This window comes from Ovis aries, chromosome 14 (assembly GCF_016772045.2).
Source record: "Ovis aries strain OAR_USU_Benz2616 breed Rambouillet chromosome 14, ARS-UI_Ramb_v3.0, whole genome shotgun sequence".
In the NCBI taxonomy this organism is placed as follows: domain Eukaryota; kingdom Metazoa; phylum Chordata; class Mammalia; order Artiodactyla; family Bovidae; genus Ovis; species Ovis aries.
This window is the reverse complement of record NC_056067.1, coordinates 54,722,325-54,734,445: the sequence shown is the minus strand read 5'-3', so window position 1 is coordinate 54,734,445 and position 12,121 is coordinate 54,722,325. Positions and strand designations below refer to the sequence as shown.

The 12,121-nt window shown below is 39.6% G+C and overlaps 1 non-coding gene across 1 annotated transcript; it reads right to left on the bottom strand.

Annotated features, from left to right (window-relative positions):
- Positions 1–11,693: 11,693 nt before the first annotated feature.
- On the bottom strand, positions 11,694–11,901 carry LOC121816575 (small Cajal body-specific RNA 2). The gene has a single exon (XR_006056263.1). It is a non-coding gene; the product is annotated as a small Cajal body-specific RNA 2 (non-coding RNA).
- Positions 11,902–12,121: the final 220 nt, after the last annotated feature.

Here is a 12,121-nt window from a genome sequence, read left to right as displayed (position 1 = left end):
TTCTGTGGCTTTAAAATGAGCACTAGAGAGACCTCCTTGGCAGTCCTATGGTTAAGAATCTGCCCTTCGGCAGGGGGCGTGGGTTCAGTCCTTGATGAGGAACTAAGATGCTGCACACCCTGAGAGGTGGCCAAGGAAACAGGAACGAAAAAAAGAGAGCCCGCAGCACACTCTGTATGTAATAATCTTGAGCGATGCCTGTGTTAGTTGGATTATGATAAAACACTGCCCTGCATTATGCTCGCACTTTATAGGATGTAAAGGAGCTGAAACACGCACAATGGACTCAGGAAGAGAAGTGAACGCATCCTCTGAGCTCTGGAGGTCACCTTTTATCAGGTCCTAGGGGAAATTCCGCCAGCGGAGTGGAAACTAACTTTGATCACTTGTCTAGATTCTGAAGTTTACTTTTTTTTTGTTTACTTAATGATGTAGATCAACCTGGGAAAAGTACGTCCCCAGATCATGCCTTTGCCCCCTTGTCAGTAAACCTAATAAGTTTACCAGGAGGATCATTTTGCATGCGGGAGAGCAATTTGCTGCCCCTCTGGGCGCATCAGGATGACCCCAACAAGCGAGGTGCTGGAGACAGCAGGTGACGAGGGGGCCCGCTGGGAGGAGACGCTCCGCCATCTGGTCCCTGATATACAGTCTTTGCGTGTCAGACCCGGCCTTTCCAAAGTGCTTCCTCCTTCTTGGGGAATCTGACTGCTTTCCTTAAGGATCTAAGACACAGCCTCCAGAAAGAGACCGCGGTATGCAGACCTTTCCAGTATTCCCATCCCCCATCGGAAGCTTCCTTACTTTTTGTTTCAGATTTAATTTCCTGTTAGTTTTCTGTTTGACAGAAATTATACTTCACCTTCTTCCTTACATTATGGTCCCTCTTTCTCTTTTCTTCCGTATATGCTGTTTTTACTTTCCTTTATTCTTTGGGTTTTTGGTATCTCATCGCTTTCCACTCTCATTTCAGTGTCTCTGTTATGCTTCATTTAGAAACTGTATCAGATTTCTTCATTGTATTTTGACTCTGCAGCTCATTATTCACAATGATTTAAAAATGCCATACATTCCATGTATTGGCTATACCTCACCTTACTTAAGTTTTCATTCTTTTTATTCTCTACACTTTATTTGCTTTTCATATACACTGGATATAATTTGATTCAGGGTCCCTTTACTTCTGTTTTTGTTTTTTGTAATTAAAAGTTTTAATTGAAGTGTAGTTGATTTACCATGCTTCAGCTATATGGAAGAATGACTCAGCTAAACACACATATATAGATTCACACATATATATCTATTCTTTATCAGGTTCTTTTCCATTACAACTTATTACAAGATATTGAATGAAGTTCCCTGTACTATGTTCTATTGTCATAGATAATATACTTAATTTGAAATTATTACCTTGTTTTCAAAATGCTTTATTCACAGACTAATTATAGCATTGTTTTTCAAGAGCTTTTACATGTTATTCCTAGATTCAACAAATTTTTATATTTAAATGGTATCATTTTTTCAAATGTATTTTAAATTTCTTTTTACATTGGCATATAGAAATCCAAATGATCTTTACCCTCCCTTCCTTTCAGTAACCTTGAAAATCACTCTCTAAGAGTCTAATAAATAGGCCAATGATTTTAGTGTTTTCCTAAAGTTTATATAATCTGTCAAAGATTAGATAGCGTCACGTTCTTTCCTATTATTATACATTTTACTTTCTTTAGTATAAAGTCCAGGAAAGAGTCATAAAATCACCATGAAATATAGAAATGGTGATAGAAGATAATTTTACTTATAGCCAATCTCAGTGGAAAAACTTTCAGTATTAAACACTTACTATGACACTGTAGACATTGTAGCTATTACCATCAAGGTAAAAATATACCTTTTTCTTTCTATGTAATTATATATCTTTATCATAACTGTAGGTTGAATTTTGTTACATGATCTGAGGCATGTATTAAAGTCATCCTGCATGTCTTGAGCCTTTAGTAGTACGGATAATCATGCAGATAAGGTTTCTGATGTAAAACTTAATTTCCATGTTTGAGATAATTATTTGGTCAAATGCTTGATTCTTTTTACACATGGTGGACACAATTTTCCAGTTATTTTGCGTAGATCTGTATTTCCTTTGGTTCTTGAAATAGTTCTATAATTGAGCTTTTCACATTGTCTTTGTTCAATGTTGCTACCAAGTTTATGCCAACCTCATAATGTGATTAATGGAATGTTCTCCCTTCTGTCCTTAGCAGCGGTTCACCAATACGATTTGTATCTGATGCGTTTGGCGTGCTTCAACACTGAGATGTTTGAGAATTCATCTGGAACAATTTTTGCTACTGTTCAATTTTATAATGAGGAGGATTGCCTATTTATGCTTTTCTATTATTCCAGTATCTTTGTTTGGTAAGTTAGGTCTTCTAGAAAGTTGCCACAGATTTCTTAAATTTCCAAACATATTGGCATAATCACGGTATTGTGTTCTTTTCTAAAATTGACAACTTCTCCAGCACTCTCTTTAAAAAAATTAAATACTGACATCATTTGTGCTTTCCCTAAGGGAAATGTTACAGTCCCCCCTAGGTTTGTTGATTTTATGACTCTTCTGAAAGATCTAACTCTTCTATATGGTTTTACTTTCCATATGAAGTTTGAGATCAATTGATTTCTGCTTTTGCTTGTGTTGATTCCATTTCTTTCTTTGTAGGATTACTTTGCTACTTCTTTGCTAGTGTCATTCTTTCTTCCTTCCTCCCCACATTTGAAATAGTCATCTGAGTCCTACTCTCTTTACAAACCTAATTCTGTACTCTCAGACTTTTAAGAAACTCTGGAATTTAATCCCTGGAAATGACACGTCTTGGCCTGAAACATGAAAGAGTTGAAACTACCAACTCCCTCTCCTTATACTGAACCATCAGATACCATATGCTTTAAGAGGCTCTATTATTTATAATTTCAAAATATAATTTATTTTGCTTTCTTTGAAACCTGGCTAATCGAAGGAAAATGTATAAAACCATATGAAGATAATGTTTTCAAGTGATGCAATCTTGGGGTTTTTCTTCATATCTCTGATTTGTATTGGGCTCATGGGGAACTTGGTGCTCTTCACCCTATATATAGACACTTTCTTAACTCAGTCTTGCCTGAAAAAGCCCATTGATGTGATATTCATACACCTGACCTTGGTCAATGTTTTGACTATCTTGTTCAAGTTGATACCAGATGTCATGCCATCCTTTGGAGAAAGATACTTTCTGGACGATGTTGGTTGTAAGACAACTTTGTACATATATAGAGTTACCCGGGGTCTTTCCATCTGTACGACCGCTTTCCTGAGTGTGTTCCAAGCTATCACCATCAATCCTGTTAATTCTAAGTGGGCATGGCTTAGATCTAAACTCTCTATGTGCATTTACCCCTCTTTCCTTTTCTTCTGGGTCATCAACTTGCTCATCTATATCCACATCATTGAAACTGTAAGGGCAAGGAACAATTTCACAACTGCTGGTCTTGGGTATTATGCAGTATACTGTCAAACCGAACAGTTGGAACACCACTATTCAATGGCATTTTTGAATGTCATGGTGATTCGAGATCTCCTCTTTGTGGTCCTCATGATGTGGTCCAGCATCTACATGGTGACCCTTCTCTACAAACACCGCCAGAGAGCCCAGCATCTTCACAGCCTCAGCCTCTCTCCCCAGTCATCTCCTGAAATCAAAGCCACCCACACTATTCTTTTGCTGGTAGGTTGCTTTGTTTTCTTTTATTGCTTAAACAACTTTATTGCCTTCTACTTCCTTTATTTACCCAAGAAAAACCCAGAAATGGAGAGAATTACTGGGATAATTTCCTCCTGCTACCCATCCCTGTGCCCTTTTGTGCTGATGAAAAATAAAATGTCCCAACTGACTTCCTTCCTTTCACGGGTGACAATTACCTTTTCTCAAAGAACATTTAGTAGATGATCTGATGCTTACATCTTTCCACAACAGAGCATTCTCCAGCATGGACTGTTGAGCACTTAATTTGGGGTTACTATAATTCCCATTGCGGTGGAAACTTAGAAATATCCTCAAATTTGAAGTCTTCCAATGAAGAGGAGTACATAAATGTGAAATTAATTTCATAGCAATTCCTTAATTAAATTATACTAATTATGTATAAATTTAAAGTATTGTAAATATGCCATTGAAACTAACTTTATCTGCTTGGTTTTTCTGTTTTCTGAAATGTGGCTGCTTAGAAATTTAAAATTACATGGTGATCGAGTTAATTTCTGTTCAAAATTGCTCTGGGAAAAGTCATTTATGTATTCAATAAACATATAATTGCATGGTTTACTTTTTCCCAGCACTATTTTAGAGATTGGGCATATGTTGATAAGTAACATAGGCCATATATAGAATATTTATAGTATAGAAAAAGTATAAAGGTGTATGACAGAGCTTTAAAAAGACAGCAGGTTAGGAGAACTGAGAAGGATAGGAATTGTACTCCTTTGAGTAGTTAAATGCCAGTGTTTGCTTTTCAACATCTGCATATATTTATACAGAATAATAACTCCACTTACGTTATTGTGTATGGATCATGCTTCAATCCAATCTCTTATGAGAATTTTAATGAAATGTGTTCCTTCATTTTCAATAAGTTTTCTTTAGGAAACAAGACCCTTTGTGGACGGCTACACTGTATTCGCTTTAAATAGGTGTAATTTGGCGAACTATTTCCTCAGCATCTGTTTATCATTTTCATATTCTGCAATTTTGGGGTCCTTTATTTAATTCACTGTTCCATTTAAGTACCCAGAGATATGTAAGTGAAACGGTAACTTAAAATTTTGCATAATGACTTTTCACCATGGCTGATGGATTCTACATCCTCCAGACATCGGATTCTTCAGCTGAACCCTTTTCATTCAGTTGGTCACTTATATTCTATTTCCAGCTTTCCATGGTGCAGACAAGATATTAAACTCCATGTTGATGGGTGCTTTTCCTCTGAAGAGATTTTGTTTTCTCCATGAGCTTTCAAATTTGTGCTTCATCCTTAGATAAAGTCTCATAGGGTTTAAATTCTCTATGTAGTTTAAAATAGGTGTGTTTCTCATTGCTGCTTCTGATAGCCAGGAAATTAGCTGAGAGTAACTGAGCAGCGGCCTAATAGCCGCCTAATCCCACCAAGCAATTTACCAGCCCTGCCCCTAATATTGGAGAAGGAAATGGCAACCCACTCCAGGATTCTTGCCTGGAGAATCCCAGGGACAAAGGAGCCTGCCGTCTATGGGATCGCACAGAGTCAGACACAACTGAAGCGACTTAGCAGCAGCACAGCAGCCCCTAATATGTTTCCACCAGTTCTCAAAAAAGTCAGGGGCCAGTAAAAAAAAAAAACCCACCTGGCGACTGGTGGACCTTCCCTACTCTAGCACATGCGCACACTTCACACCATCCTGTACTAAAGCAACCTTGGTGGCCATTGGACTCACTGACTACTCATAAATATTCCATGAATACTGAATACATACATCTAATTGTAACAGACTGAATTATGGGAAGGACATGCATGGTAGAGCATCTTGGTATATAACCTGCAACTGCCAATGAAGGCTGTCAATCAGCGACATACTCCCCCACTCCAGATTATGCAAATAATCCTGCCCTAAAACCTCGGAAACCCAGCCCTCCAGGGCCATTTGCCTCCCTTTGCATGGCCTACCTCTCTCTTGAGGTGTTCTGGCTTTCTTTCTTTTTTGTGGGCTCAGTTGCTCAGTCCTGTCTGACTCTTTGCCACCTGTTCTTTCTTTCCTTATAGTTAGTAAACTTTCTTGCTAAGGGTAAGACCTTAGATTCTTTCTTGCATCCTTACCAAGAACCGAGGCCCACAGGAGGGAGGGTCTCCAGACCCTCCTTCCACTAACACTTCTACCCAAGATGCGGTTGGGACATGCATGTCAAATGAACTTCAAGTTCGGAAGTTGTCTTCCATTTTTAAATGATGGTCTCTTCTCCACCAGCTGTGTTATATCTCTAGCACAAGTGTTATTCCTCCCTAATAGGTCTCTGCACCCTTTCTGTGACTTGTCCCCATTATAGTTCTTACCTCTTTGGCCGTCACAATGTGATATTTTTTTCTTTGGCCTTTATCTACCAAACTCAGCTAAGCATCTGGCATCTTCTTCTTCATGGATCTACTAATTTTTTCCTTAATTTTTGTAGTGAAACTAACATGCCAACGATTACGCCCTGCTATGAATTTTCAAAATAGGCACAGCTGATGTAACCAGCACCCAGATCAAGAAACAGAACACCGATGCCCCTTCCCAGTCATTACCCGCTAAGGATAGCTACTAACTATCTGGAACTAATAACACCATCTACTGTAACATTTTTAGGTTAAATTCTCATTTATTCTATAAAGTTTTTTTTTTTTTTAAAGTTGTATCTGAGTCTTTTCAAATATTACCTTAGATGGACTTCCATTCGGTGTCTTGGTTCCATGATGTGTATCAGCAAATCTCACCCCACATGCAACCCCAGAACTTTGGTTCCCATTATATTGTGTCTGGTTCTGCTTACCTGGAAATAACACCTAAGGTCAATAAATTCTAAATTTAACTGAAGGTTTCAAAGTATTCGGTACTATCAAAACAAATGTTTTTTTGGACTTCCCTGGTGGTCCAGTGGATAGAAATCTGCCTGTCTGCCAATGCAGGAGACACAGGTTTGATCCCTGGTTCCGGAAGAATCCACAGGCCTCAGGACAACTAAGCCTGTGCACCACAACTATTGAACCTGAGCTCTAGAGCCAGAGAGCTGCAACTGCTGAGCCCTTGTGTCCTAGAGTGTACTCCTCACAGCAAGAGAAGCAACTGCAATGAGAAGCCCTCATTGCACGACTAAGAGAAAGTCCCCACACAGCAACAAAGACCTAGCACAGCCAAAAATAAATACATATTAGAAACAGATTGCTGTCTTCCTAAAAAAGCAAACAAAAACTCAAATGGTTTCTTGGCAAAGGGCAGTATTTTTGCTTATTCATCCCCAACACCGCCATTGAAAAATATTTAACTTGGCTTTACTTTGGTTGCAAAATATGATAAATCCTCCAAAAGTAAAATTCCAGTCATCAGAACTGAAAATTGTACTGAACAGTCTCTTGAAACTGGTTTACTTTTCAATCCATGACACGAAACCTTCTCAACAGTGGCTAAGTTAAATTGTATGCATCAGGCAACAGGCAGGTTTGCCATAAAAGCAGCAAAGTTGTGTACAACTAAAATAATTTTTTGTTTATATTTTCTTGGCTCATTTAAATTATATCTACTAAGTGAATAAAGTCAAACAAAGACAAATAGCATATGATATCACTCATATGTGGAATCTAAAAAAATTGATGCAAATGAACTCATTTACAAAAGAGAAACAGACTCACAGACATAGAAAGCAAACTTCTGTTACCCAAGGGGAAAGGTAGGGGGAGGGATAAATCAGGGTGTTGAGATTAGCATACATACACCACTCTACATAAAATGGAAATCAACAAGGACCTCTTGTACAGAACATTAACTCTAGTATACATACATACATGTATATATATATGTAACTGAATCACTCTGCTGTTAACACCTTAAACATAGTATTGTAAATCAGCTATCTCCAAAGCAAAACAAAAATTAAATAAAAAATCATATCACACCTTACAGCTGGAAGGTATCAATTATGTATGCTTTAAAAATACAGATAACATAAATAATACAGAAAACTTTGGTGGAATATACATTTTTGTCTCAATACACTGTCTAAATAAATCTATTTTCTTAAAATGAGACTATTAATCTCAAACAAAACTATTTTAAATCAGCAACACAAAAAATAGTATTAAACATATCTTTCTAATAGACAAATAACACAAGTAAAGTAAACATTTTGGCATTTAGTGCTTTCATTTGGTGGGGCATAAGATGTTGCATAGAGAAAACTTTAAATCTATTATAAGCAGCCCACTATTATCCAGCAATTATTCACTTCTGATTTCTTATTAGTGGTGCCTTGAAAGTAAATATTTTCGTGGATGGACTTCTATATTTTACCTGTTGGTGCAGACTATTTTTTTTTTTTTTTTGGTGTAGACTACTCATGACATAACAAATAGACTAGGTGGCATTTGTTTCTCCAGCAAATATGGATTAATTTGGGACCATGCAACCATGGCGAGTCATGATAAGTTCTCGAATGGCAGGGAAAGTAGAGTACTTTCTAGAGAGGAAAAAGAAGTCGGTGTGGGGAGCGGGGGTGGGCTACAGTCAACAAAGCCTGCTGCTTTCATTGGCTGAGTCTTTACCTTTTTTTCCTCATTGGGCTCTGCTACCTTTTAAGTGTGTGAGAGAGCCCCCTTCAGGTCCCCCGACTCTATTTGGTTGAGGTTGCTGTTTATTCTTCGTAATATTTCCCATTTTGATCAAGATCTTTCTTGTCTCTTGATGGGTGGATGGATGAGAGGTAGAAACTTCCAGCTATAAAGTAAATATATATCCTAGGGATGTCATGTACAGCCTGGCAACTCTTATCAATAAGATTATACTGTACATTCAAACATTGCTGTGCTGTGCTTAGTCACTCAGTCGTGTCCAACTCTTTGCAACATTGTGAACTGCAGCCCACTAGGCTCCTTTGTCTATGGAATTTTCCAGGCAAGAATACTGGAGTGGGCTGCCATGCCCTTCCTTCTCCAGGGGATCTTTGTGACCTAGGGATCAAACCCACGTCTCCTGCATTGCAGGTGGATTCTTCACCTGTCGAGCCATCAGGGAAGCCCACTGGCAGATATCTAGAAACCAAATAATTTAAAAGGAAATATAAATAGATCATTTGACCAAACTAAAGAAAGAACACAGAGATGGTTAGCTACATTCTTTATGTTGATTTTCCAAATACTAAATGTTGAGGATAACTGATCATTGTTCTTAATATCTCATTTGTTAATTGGTATACATAGTTCACTTTAGAATCCAGCAACAAAATTGGACCCATTTCTAGATTGTTACTTTCAGATTCACAGCTGCCAACCCACAGACTGTGTGCAAAGGTCTCCATTCCTCCACCCCCTCAACAATCCTTCTTATCTTTGACCATCTGATAATGGCTGTCCTCAGAGGTGTGAGCTGATAGCTCATTGTGGTTTTGATTGGCATTTTCCTGATGGTTAGTGATGTTGAGTACATTTTCTTGTTCCTGTTGGCATGTGCATGTCTTCTTTGGAAAGATGTCTGTTGAGGTCCTCTGCCCATTTTTTGATTGGTTTATTTGTTTATTTGTAAGAAGCCTTTGACTGTGTGGATCACAATAAACTGTGGAAAATGCTGAAAGGGATGGGAATACCAGACCACCTAACCTGCCTCTTGAGAAACCTGTATGCAGATCAGGAAGCAACAGTTAGAACTGGACATGGAACAACAGACTGGTTCCAAATAGGAAAAGGAGTACATCAAGGCTGTATATTGTCAGCCTGCTTATTTAACTTCTATGCAGAGTACATCATGAGAAACTCTGGGCTGGAAGAAGCACAAGCTGGAATCAAGATTGCTGGGAGAAATATCAATCACCTCAGATATGCAGATGGCACCACCCTCATGGCAGAAAGTGAAGAGGAACTCAAAAGCCTCTTGATGAAAGTGAAAGAGGAGAGTGAAAAAGTTGGCTTAAAGCTCAACATTCAGAAAACGAAGATCATGGCATCCGGTCCCATCACTTAATGGGAAATAGATGGCGAAACAGTGGAAACAGTGTCAGACTTTATTTTTCTGGGCTCCAAAATCACTGCAGATGGTGGCTGCAGCCATGAAATTAAAAGACGCTTACTCCTTGGAAGGAAAGTTATGACCAACCTAGATAGCATATTCAAAAGCAGAGACATTACTTTGCCAATAAACGTCCATCTAGTCAAGGCTCTGGTTTCTCCAGTGGTCATGTATGGATGTGAGAGTTGGACTGTGAAGAAAGCTGAGCACCGAAGAATTGATGCTTTTGAAGTGTGGTGTTGGAGAAGACTCTTGAGAGTCCCTTGGACTGCAAGAGATCCAACCAGTCTATCCTAAAGGAGACCAGTCCTGGGTGTTCTTTGGAAGGACTGATGCTAAAGGTGAAACTCCAGTACTTTGGCCACCTCATGCGAAGAGTTGACTCATTGGAAAAGACTCGGATTCTGGGAGGGATTGGGGGCAGGAGGAGAAGGGGACGACAGAGGATGAGATGGCTGGATGGCATCACCGACTCGATGGACATGAGTCTGAGTGAACTCCGGGAGTTGGTGATGGACAGGGAGGCCTGGCGTGCTGCGATTCATGGGGTCGCAAAGAGTCGGACACGACTGAGCGACTGAACTGACTGACTGACTGAAGATGACTTATAAGCAGGTACGTACAAGCCAGTTATAATATGCCACATCAACACACAATCCTTATAAAAACAAGTCAGGGAGTCAGGTTTTCTACCAGTTAACAACAAATTCACAGATGCTGAAGAAAAGTGAGGAACAATTTACATCAGGATGGATGTTCTACTTTCGACTCTTGCATTAGGCCTGATCTGTGCTGCCCAAGATGAAGGAGACGTAGACCTGGAAAGGAATATGTGGGCCCTTGGAGAGGTAACTGTTTAAATATATGTGGTACTGTCTGCTGTGGACACGCAGGTGTATGTGTGTGTAGTGCTGGGTACAGAATTCAGAGTTTTACCTTGACTTGCCTCTATGGCAAAAATCAAAGCACTAGATTTGTGACTGAGCTCATCATGGCTTCCCTAGTAGCTCAGTTGGTAAGACCCAGGTTTGATTCCTGGGTCAGGAAGATCCCCTGGAGAAGGGATAGGCTACCCACTCCAGTATTCTTGGGCTTTCCTGGTGGCTCAGCTGGTAAAGAATCTGCCTGCAAGGCGGGAGACCTGGCTTTGATCCCTGGGTTGGGAAGATCCTCTGGAGAAGGGAAAGGCTACCCACTCCAGTATTCTGGCCTGGAGAATTCCATGGAGTGTATAGTCCATTGGGTCACAAAGAGTCAGACACGACTGAGCGACTTTCACTTTCATCACAGTAAGTGGTGATGGTAAGCCACTAACCCACAATCTCTTATCCTATAGCAGCATCCCTGGTGGCTTAGTGGTAAAGAATCTGCCTGCCAATGCAGGAGACATAGGTTTAATCCCTGGGTCAGAAAGATTCATGGAGAAGGAAATGGCAACCCACTCCAGTATTCTTGCTTGGAAAATCCCATAGACAAAGGAGCCTAGTGGGTTGTGGTTTGTAGTGTTGCAAAGAGTTGGACACAACTGAGCATGCATGCACACAAACTCCATTCTACATGTAAGTGTAGAATCTTCCTTAATTTCATGATCCTTGTTGTATTTTTAGCTTTGCTCTTGAGCAATGCAATGAAACAAAGTCTTTTCTTATTCTATGGTTGGGGTTGGGGAGTTTCCTGCAAAGAAGTGTGCACAGAGCAAAGGGTTTCCTAATATGAGTCAATATAAATGTTCATTTTAGTGGGCTGGAAACTGGAGTACCATTTACTTGGCTGCCAACAATAAAAACATGATAAGTGAAAATGGACTACTTAAGAATGTACTTCCATTTTATTATCGTGTCATCCAATGGTGATCTCAGAATCACCTTTTTTTTTTTTTTCAGATCAGAATCGCCTCGATAATCAATGGCGCGGGACAAGCCCGGCCTCGTCTATCTGATCAATTCATCACTTTCAGGATTCAAGCCGCAGGAGGAAGCTTTCAGGCTGGAGTAAGTAGGCCTACGCACTCACACATTCACGCACCCACTCAGACATTCACGCATCCACTACCACCTCACTTCCAGCCCGCTCTCCCTCCGGTTCAGAATCACCTTTTATCGAAGGTGGGTAGTTCACTGCAGAGAGCAAAATGCAAAATAGTTTAAAGAGGCAAGAAGAGATAGAAACACACAGCTATGAAGATCTGGAAACAAAGGAGATAGCATTTGGGTTGAGATTTTTATTTTTCAGACAGAGAATCAGTGCTATGTGAAGGACAAATGTGCAAAGACGCCAAAATGGGAAATCACATAGTCTGTTTTTGTC